The following is a 9,803-nucleotide window of genomic DNA, read 5'->3' as shown; positions in this document are numbered from 1 at the left end:
ATGGAAGAATACAAGTCTAAGAACTTAAAAGCTGAGAGGAATAGAAGAGCTAAGCTCAACAAAAATCTCCTTGCTCTTCGCGCTTTAGTTCCAAAAATCACCAAGGCAATCACAGACCCATTTCCTACTCTGTTCGTTTTAGTTTAATTTTGAGAATTGATTTTTTTAGTCCAAAACCAACTATTGAACTCAAAAATTTGAGTCCAAATTCTAATTTTGAGTCAAATAATCAATTTTGGACTCAAATCATTTCTCAGAAGCCAAAACGAACATTGCCTAAATTCTGATTATTTTTGGGTGTTATCTTCTTGAATTCCCTTCAACATTCACTTATCAGCCTTGAATTGTTTGCTCCAGATGAATAAAGCGACGATACTTGACGATGGATTCAATTACATTAAGGAGTTGCAAAACCAAGTGGCAAAATTAGAGGAAGAGCTTTTGGCAATTTCATATGAGGATGGAGAGAAGCAAGAGACAACTAATAGTACAATCAAACAAGAGACTACTAAAAGTACAATTAGTCAGGGTACAGGGATGGAAGAGACCAAGGTACACTAGCCATGAAGAGTTTGTTGTTTAAGTAAAATCTTTTCTTAGTCTGATTTTTTTAGTTTTCAAGGAATAATGTTGCTACACAATCAATTTACACCCAAACTAGGTGCATAAGCAATCATCCATGTCTACGGGTGCAACTCGGATCGATTTTTGGGAATTCGGGTTGAGCTTTTATTATAAAATTGGGTCAGGTTTGGGTTGATTCAAATTCATTTTTTAGCAAAAGTTCAACCCGACCCCACCCAAATTGCAACCCTAGTTTTGTGCATCTGAGAAAAACATGATTAATGCCCTGCTTATTGTAATTAAAATGCTTGGTCAATGGAGATCACAGTTGATCCGAAAGGTGTAGCCCATTACTTATATGGTTGTAGATGTTTTGTGCATATTCAGTGCATAGTCATATACAGAGGCTAATTCCTTAATATATAAAATGATTGACTTTTCATTTATACAGGTAGAGGTTGTGGTGAGTCCTATAAATGCTAGTAAGTTCATCATAAAAGTTTTTTATGAGAATAAGCGTGGGCTGTTTGTAAAACTGATGGAGGCCTTGAGTGATCTTAGATTGGAAGTGACCAACATCAATGTCACACCGTTCGAAGGTTTCGTTTTGAACATGATTTGGGCAGAGGTAAGTTAGAATACAAAAAAAGATTTCATATACTACACCAATTACTGAGATCTAATTCTGTTTTATTGTGTGATTTCAGGGAAAGGATGTTAAAATGGTTCAAATAGAACATGTGAGGGAATGGTTGGTGAAAATTGTTCAGTGTCTTTGATGTAGTAAAATCTCAAACACCTATTGAGAAAATGAAAAATGGAAAAATTTCTCATGACCATTTTATATTGAAATATCAGAAAATTTTTTTCTTATATTTATTTTTCTAAATACACTTGGATTTAAAGTATGTGTGCGGAGTGATTTTGCAGTTTTTTTATTTTATATTTTGCTTTCTTAGGGGTTTTTAACTACTTTAAATTAGATTCTTTCTCTTTGTGTCATCATGTCGTTTTCCACTATAGGGGGAACTTCTCAAATGAACCTTCCTAGCATACACTTTTTGGTCCTTGCTTGTGCCTCATATATGTTATCGGATGCCATTGAAAACACCTTGATTGGATGACACTATGGCTCTGTTCACTTGTTTTCTAGCAGTAGGAAAAGAAAAGAAAGGAAAAGAATTTGACGTGGAAAACTGGAAAAGAAAGGAAAAGAAACTGTGAGAAAATTCCGTTGTTCACTTGGCCGAAAAAGAAAAAGAAGGCATGCAGGCAAAGTGATTTTCTCAGGAAAGTGATTTTCTCACCCTTTTGGTGAGAAAATTTAGAGGGAAAGTGCAAGAAAGTTCATTTTCCACGTCATTATTTATATTTTCCGCCTGTGTAATTATGCGAGAAAACAAGTGAACGGCGGAAAATGTCAAATCATGGGAAAATTTGGCTTACTTTCTTCTCTTTTCCTTTCTCAAGAAGGCAAGTGAGCAAAGCCTAAGGGTCCGTTTGGATGCACCAAAGATAAAAGTAGAAGGAATGGAATATGGATTCCCATATATTTACTTTCCCTTGTTCTCTTGATTTGAGAGGAAAGTCAAAAAGTGCAAAACGGCCTACATTTGGAAAATTCATAGCCATGGAATACCTAATAGCAACCAAATGATGCTAGAAAATGGAAATTATGTATTATTTTTAAAATTTTAAAATTCATTTCTTAGATGGGCCAAGTAGAAGTGGGCTTTGTGTATCGTTTCACGAGGGTTTGATCCGTTAAGATAGTGTTGCCATGAGTTTTGGCACTTCCAAGCACATTGGGTTCTACTATTTGTTATGCTAGCGTGTTCATTTATTGGGCATATACTTACCAATTAATTTAGAGTCTTTAAGAGCAAGTCCTGCTTACTATCTCAATTAGTAAGTTGCCAATTGGTCTGTGGGATAGTTTGGCCTTAGAGGATTGCTAGCAAAACGAGAATCCGGTTTGGAAAATAAAAAAGACGAGAGCCTCTAGTGACACGTGCACAAGAAGACAAAGAAGGTGGCACGAATCCCCACAAAAGCCAAATATCAATTTGAAATGGGCCAAATCATTGGTAAATTTCACCATCTTTATTTTCCTATATATGGTGATGATCACAGGCATCTTCCCAGTTCTTATATTTTGAATTGGTCTCGGGTACGCCTGCAATACTACTTAATATTTTGTATTGCGGACTGGGACTCCTGGTCCCGAGTTCTATCTTAATATTAATGAAATATGTCAACTTTTAAAAAATAAAAAAATTTACATATGGTGTTGCCATGATTGATACAATTCATCCATCTATTAGACCTAGCCTTAGATGCTTCAATACCCAAAAATTAGTATCATCGGCTATTCCTAATTACCTTATAAAGACCTCGGAAAATAGTACTGTTAGAAACTAGCTTACTGACTTCTCTAAAAGCTTAAGCTGTTGGAGAAGGGCAGTATTTAATCTTGTGTACTTTAACACTCCCTCTCACATGTGGCCCACTTGGCAAACACGTTGCACATGTGGTCCCAAGGCCGACCATTGCAAGTGTTTCTTCTTCTTTTTTCACCTCGAGGAGGTTTGAAACTCAAGACCTTAATACCATGTTAGAAACTTACCGACTTCTCCAAAAACTTAAGATGTTGGAGAAGCGCTGTATTTAATCTTTATACTTTAACAAGTACAAAACATTTATACGCAAAGACGCAGATTTAAAGGTTAAAAAAGGTATTGAAGAGATGGTTAAAATGGTTTATTTTAGAGCTACGTCCAATCTAAGGTGAAACCTGCCACGAGCAGTTCATATCAATTGATGGAGTGACCATGTGCTTGGCATAACTTGAAAGCATGGAAATATAATGCATCCAAGATGCCAACCACCACTCTATGAGAGCAGATATGGCACCCCATTTTTTTTATAATGCCACCCCAAATTTTGGTCATTTTACAATTCAAAATCTTATTCACTCAATTGACCAGAGTACCCTTCTTCCGATCATACTTTTCTCCTCTTTTTCTCACATCCCAAAATGTAAGGGATCATCTCACTTTCTTGTGTAAGACCTTACGTGGACAATCATTGATCTTAGATCAACTGTCTGATTGGTGAGAAAGATTAAGTATGAAATTACTGAATTTGTCTATTGACCATGTAATCATTGGGGGTATAAGGGTAATCAGTGCATCTTATTTCATTAATATATGGATGTTTAGTGTGGCCTTAAGTTTAACTACATCATGATTAGTAGTTAATTAATTGTCAGAGTTCTATTATCGATGAAACACTATTTTTTATATATATATGGGGTTGGTCTCTTGTTACGAACCCAATCAACGAACCCGATTTGGTTCGTAACGGAATTAATCTTCTTAGAGGGAAGATCACCTCTTGACCCACTATGGAGAAAGTGTGGGTCCTCCTTTGTGCTCAAAAACACACTCTCCGAAATAATTGCATTCCCAAAGGTCTCGGTTACAAGGCTTGTTAAAAGAAAACGAAATCAAAATTCCACCAAAACTCTACTCTAACAAGGACCTTAAGAAAGATAATATCCCTCTCCTAAAAGGAGTCCAACCGTCCAAACTAGCCTACTAACTGTTATCACAAAATAAGATTTTACTTATCATATGAGGACTCTAACTAATACTTATCTCCTACTAATACCAACTCATCCCAAACTAACCAACGTCCAAATTAGCAGCCGTACTTGTGGAGGGGAAGGAAAGAGCAGAGAAAGACGATGAAATAGAATCTTGTCGCTTGGCGCGCTCCATCAAAATCAGAAAAATTAAATCTTCCTGAGAAACATGCTATTACCAAAGTGGTCTTACTAAAAGTAGGTAAGCAACCAGTTCCGCCACGTTCCTTTTTTCTTGGGCTTTACAGGTACACTGAGCACCAACTAAACCGCAAAGCCATTTGAATCAATTGGCTTGAAGGCTTAACGAGTGAGGAAAGGCTTCAACAAAAGATAATGCAAGTAAAAAAAAAAAAGATACGTATCATTACACCCCTCCTTAAAGAGGAACCTTGTCTGCAAGGTTCCAAATTAGGTGCTCGCCAATTGGTGTAAAATGTGATCTTGCATCATCAAGGGTTAAGGCAGCTCAAATCGATCCCATTAAGCCGTTCATCAAAGTTTCTTTGTTGTGTTTTTTTTTGGAATGATTGGGATGTTGATGCACGAATGGTTGTGGGTGAGAATCTTCTTGATGGCATTGACCAATTTGTGTCAAATGGTAGATTTTTTGGCGACGACCTCGTTGGAATTGACAACGCTGATAAACACCTTACTTTTGTGGCTTTTTCTCTTTTTCTTCTTTCTGATTTCTTTCTCTCTTCTTTTGTTTCTTCTTTTCTTCTTCGTCGAAGCCTTCTCGACATTGCTACTATTGCCAGGGGCGGAGCCAAGAATCTACTCCAGGAGGCAAAGAAAGGTTGTGATATAATAATTAATAAATTATTATGAAGTTAAATAAATTTTAATTCAAAATACTTTTATTTAAAATAATGATTCTCATTTTATTAGTCCAACCCTATTTAATGATGAAAAAGCTCTCATTTTTTCTTATTTATTTGTGTACTGTGACTATTCATTGGAAGTTTTACGCTGTGAAATTGGATTAATAGATAGGACAATGGGAGATTTTACACGTGTAAAGTCCAACATTTGTCAAAAAGTGAACTGGGTCCACTTCATAGGACGATCCAAACCGTCCATTTGTTGGGCCACAACATAAATAGGTTGTACCCATAGAGCATCTCCATAGGATGATGACCCAAGATCAAAGGGTTAGGATCTTCATCCTATGGAGATGATTTACTGTGCACAGCTAGCCTATTTACGTCGTGGCCAATAAATTAACGGTTTAGATCATCTATGAACTATGCCTAGTGTACTCATCAGACTAACCAACATCCCATATTAGCGAGCTTGGCAAAAGATAATGCACGTCAAAAAAAAGAAGAGGATACGTATAACCTCTTCTTCCATTCTAACTTACTATAAGGAAATCTTCCCTATCATGGATCAGGTCATCCAGTGAAGCAGTAGAAGATCGACCCCAAATACATTACATATATGTATGGTTTTGCAATCAGTCTTACATCTCGATCAAGTGAATACCTGTCTAGTGAATGATCAGTGTTGCACGGGTAAAATTTCTTGGTGGCCCACCAAATCAAGAGCCTAGATCAATACACATGCCACATGTATGTTGGGACATGCTAGAGACCACAGAATGCTCACAAGTGATAAGACCAACCACATAAACTTTTACTTTGGGATTTATTATGGAAAAAATGTTATTGGACTGAGATGTCAATTGTAGATCATCTGGGGCTGTTCACTGTGGGGATAGAAATCCTTGGATAAGTTTTTCTTGGGATTAGTTATCCTGCTTGGGTAAGTTTATCTTTAAATAATTTTTGTCCATTTTCACCAATCTTGATAGGGTGATATTTCCTCTTAGAAGAAAGTTTGATCTGAACAAAGGATAGCAAGTCTATCCAAGAATAATATAAGCCCGGACTTGTTATCCTTATGGTCTAGATCACTGTATGAATGTGTTATGTCCATGGTTTTTAATGGCCCAATTCCATATAAATATTGGAAAGTGGATTATTTTATAGGGAGCAGATCCATACAGAGTGCTGTCTTTTACTTTTGTTTAATTTAACCAACTTAAGGTTTCAAATTTTAAATTAAGGCATGCAGTTTCCCCATTATATTATAGCCAAGATTAAAATTCAAAACACCTCATCATCTTTACTTTAACAAGCACCAGATTCTCTCTTCCATAAAACAAGAGTAGTGCTTCAACTCCACTAATTTTATCAAGTACTCAAGTTTAGTGGCCCTTTCTAGAAATGTTATAACTCCTGTTTGCAAATAATCATGTTTAACTTCAAAATCATTTGCATATAAGATTAGGGAAATGCTAGTTCCACCCTCTTTCCACCATTTCTAACCCCTTTTGTTTCTCATTTCCTAAAATGACTATATTTTCTGGAAGAGTTGAACAGAAGGGCGTGAAGATGCAGTCATCTTTAAGAAAAGACAAACAAAATAGGGTTATCAAAACAGACCCTTAAACTTTAGAGTCTATACTAAGAACTTGTAGTAGTTAGACCTAGGGCTGCAACTCGAGGCGGGTTTTACCCGACCCGAAAATAGCCTGGGTTGGGTTCAGGTTTCATGGGTTTCGGGCCGAGCCGGGTTTGAAGGGGCCCGACCCGACCCGACCCGAGTTACATAAGTTATAGTATGTACATTTTTTTCTATTGTTAGTTAAAAGTTAAAAGTGAAAACCCACGCACCCACTGTTATTGTATGTGAGTGTAATTTCTGCTTCTATGAGTTGAGTTGATTCAAGTGTTTGATTCAGCATTGTTTGATTGTAATTACAACATTGTTTGATTACAACATTGTTTGATTCAAGTGTAATGTGAGTGTAATTACATCATTGTTTGATTCAAGTGTAATGTGAGTGTAATTTCTGCTTCTATGAGTTGAGTTGCGTTGTCAAACAAGAATTTTCCTTAAAAAATTGTGTCAACGTGAAAAAACCCAATCCGACCCGAGATTTATCATGGGTAGGGCCGAGTTTGGGAATCGTGGGTTTTCCAAAAAAAAACCCGATCCGACCCGACCCGAGATATTTCTCGGGTAGGGTTGGGTTCTCCAAAACCCGACCCGCCCGACCCGAGTTGCAGCCCTAGTTAGACCCATTATCATATAAAGTTACTCATTATCACATAAAGTTGACCCCAATTAATAGAGGGGCCCAAAATCTCTAGCTTAAATCTTTTAAGTTGAAAAGTAGAATGCCATTTTCTCAACGCCGTGCCGGATTTGTTCAACTGGTCTAAGTGGTTCAATTATATTTTAATTAAGTCTAATAGTTTGTAAGAAACTCAATCTCTTAATCAAGCACACGTCAAAGTTGGGCATTATTTGATTCTTCATTACTTGAGAGTGTGTTTTACAATTCCCAAGGAGCTGAAACAAAGAAAGGGGGTGTCTATACCAAAGCATGAAAAAAAAAAGGGGATTGTAATGATGGGTTAACTAGAAAAGAAATTGTGAGATCATCATTGTGACCCTTAATCCAAAAAAACCTGATCTCAATTGGAAATTTGAAGATGTTTTGCCTTAATTGAACTACATGCTGTTAAGAACATGAATCAAAAAACCAAAATTCACATAAAAAATTCCATAGAAAGAGAGGCATTGAAGATGAATAAAATGATATTTTTCAAAGACTAGAACTCTCAAACCTTTGAATCTTCCTTCCATATCTATATTACAATAAAAGTATATCATCAAGATGAATAAAGTGATACATATAGAAGACTAGAACTCTCAAGCCTTTGATTCTTCCTACCATTTCTATATTACAATATAAGTATATCATTAAGATGAATAAAATGATACTTTTAGAAGACTAGAACTCTCAAGCCTTGTAATTCTTCCTTCCATATCTGTATTACAATAAAATATGTCATGTCTTCTACATAGAATCTCTCATCTCTTCTTGGAATAGTGAGAGTTGTGAAGCAAGAAGAGCTTCTTGATGACCTTCACCATCACAACCAAACTTGTTCTTCTATGTGGAACCATACTAGTTCTTTCAGACATATTCAAGGCCTGTACACAATACAACTCAGCCATCTCCGTAGAATCCATATCAGATTCCGAACCCAAGGTCGAATCGGAGACCGGACAAATCGAACCCGTCTTTTCTTTTTTATCAAAAGAATCCTGACCCAATTCCTGATCATTAAAATCTTCCCACAACATGTCCATCCTCTCCTCATCTTCAGTACTACCAAAATTCTCTTGCCTTTCAACTTTTCCTTGATGGGTCATTTTTGTGATGACCATGGTACCTTCTCTTGATAGATTTTTTTCATCTTCATTTTGGTAACAATCTGAAAATGAAGGATATACATACCACAAAGAAGAAGGAGCGAAACCTGGGAATCGAAGGCGGCAAAGTGGGTTGTGTTCTGTGATTACTGGGAAGGTGAAATCATCCGAAATTTCGCCTTGTTCTATCATCATCTCAACCTGAATTTTGCTTGTTGATCTACAAATGGGTTGTTACAAGGTTCAGAAAAGAGTTTGGCTGTATCAATTTTTTCATATGATAAATTGGAACTAACTAGTTGGGTTTTATTAAATGCTGGATTGCGTGAAGAAGTGGGTCCCACTGTTTTCAAAATTTTCTTTTTCATGGCAATCGGGACATCTCATCTTGCGCCGGATTACACGGGGAACTGAGTCTCTTAGCCATTTGATTTTGACAAAGACAGATCAAAGTGGCAGGTGCAAAAACTATCCGTTGGATTATAAATTCCTTCCCCCCACTTTAACACAAAAGCAACGGCTATAAATGGAGAGGAGATAAGAGACAAAAGAAGTTTGCGGGGACTACTTTGCAATTAAGTAAATGGGTTGGCTTTTTGTGTTCCTTTTTCTCTATGCATAATGTACTTTGCATCATTAATAAAGGGAATGTTTAACTAGGCAATCTTGGCCGTTGGATTGGATCATCCTATGACTTTTGATAATGTATTTTTGGTCATGTTCAAGGGTTTGGATCGCATCGATCCGAGAACTCGTTTTAATATTAATTAGATGAAGGAAAATGGTATTTCCAAACCCTTTAGAACTGAAAATTAAACAAAAGGGGGTGGAAAATGCTAGAAAAGAGGGGTGGATGGATATTCACTAGAAGATATTTAAGTGGAGAATGGACTTCTGCCTAACCCATCCTCTCCAAAAGCAAAGTCAAGATAAAATGTCTATTCTAATGGGGACCATAAGACTTGGACCTATGGAAGTAAATGTCTCCAGAAACTAATTTGGATTAGCATCTCAATGGAGTAGTGGACCTTTTCCAACTACAAGTGCCATGGTAGGACATACATTGGCCAACTTTCTCTAGAAATAAGGGAATGAGAAGTGATTGATCACTCATGACATGACAACAAATGATAGAGGATATGTAGACTACGGACTGATTTTTTAATTGCTCAAGAACCACATCACAAAGGCTGTAAGATGGAGCTTAGCCAAGTTATACACTCTTTGCTGTCAATATTGAATATTTTGGCCCATTGTACATGAGGACCAGCTCACCTCCAACCAGCCTGAACCAAAGAGGACACATAAACTAGACCAAGGGTCAACAACCTCTTGGCCATATACTTGCCGTGTAGTCTCC

The 9,803-nt window shown here is 36.8% G+C and overlaps 1 long non-coding RNA gene across 1 annotated transcript; it reads left to right on the top strand.

Moving 5' to 3' along the window:
* The first annotated feature begins 583 nt into the window (after positions 1-583).
* Positions 584-1,437, top strand: LOC143887373 (uncharacterized). The gene is made up of 2 exons (XR_013254144.1): positions 584-1,192; positions 1,272-1,437. It is a non-coding gene; the product is annotated as an uncharacterized LOC143887373 (long non-coding RNA).
* Positions 1,438-9,803: the final 8,366 nt, after the last annotated feature.

The sequence above is a fragment of the Tasmannia lanceolata genome, unplaced genomic scaffold, assembly GCF_043159265.1.
Source record: "Tasmannia lanceolata isolate RefF3 unplaced genomic scaffold, GAP_Taslan_0.1 ptg000012l, whole genome shotgun sequence".
NCBI lineage: Eukaryota > Viridiplantae > Streptophyta > Magnoliopsida > Canellales > Winteraceae > Tasmannia > Tasmannia lanceolata.
This window is presented reverse-complemented; position numbering and strand designations above follow the sequence as displayed.